Below are 878 nucleotides of genomic sequence, written 5' to 3'. Positions count from 1 at the left end.
GTTTTAGTTTTGTTTTTGCAGCTTAAAACATCTCACAGAGGTTCATGCTCCCTTTTACTTTTACTTATAAAATCAAAGATCACACAAGCTATCTGTGTCTTTTGTTGCAAATAACTTTACAGATTTTCTTTCACTATTTACAGCATATGAATTTATAAGTTATAATTCATGAAACTGTGTTTCACAGTTGTGTAGTTCCATTTTCTTGAACTTAAACAACACAGAACTGAAATCAAGCTTATATAACTTAATTTATATAATAACCATTATATTAATGGCGGTCAATAATTTATATATGACTTAATTTGAATTTTTGATGGTTCTGTTTTTAATTTTTATGAGTCTTTGTTCTATAAGGCTGTGAGTCTACAAGGGTTTGTAGTGTGTAATGTTGAATTTTAAATGTTAATTCAATTTTTTAAATGTTAATTTTAAATTTTTAATGTTGAGTTTTATACTCTATTCACAAACTTTATTCTTTTTTAATAGTAGTTTATTGATTATTTTTCTCTAGGTAAAGTGAAAGATTAATACAAATTGTATTTGACTGGTGTGATTTACAGCAGTGAATGAATTTTAAGGCAATGTAAGGCAATGAAGCTTACTGAAGTTAAATGGTTTGAAAATTTACAAATACATAGGCTATGCATTCTTCGGTATTAAGTTAACATATTTTTTATCCGCTGTTGAGAAAAAAAATCGTGAAATCGTAAATTTAAGCCTTTAGTCAGATGAAATGTTCCCAAGTCACATGTCATTAAAACTACTTCTGCCATCCAAGGTTATCATAGTTCATTGTCTTTAATACGTTTTTATTTCAGTTTATTTACATATTTGTTGTACATTTCAGTGCAGTTTTAGTTTATTCCATCAATGCT

Source organism: Danio rerio, chromosome 22, assembly GCF_049306965.1.
Source record: "Danio rerio strain Tuebingen ecotype United States chromosome 22, GRCz12tu, whole genome shotgun sequence".
NCBI lineage: Eukaryota > Metazoa > Chordata > Actinopteri > Cypriniformes > Danionidae > Danio > Danio rerio.
This window is presented reverse-complemented; position numbering follows the sequence as displayed.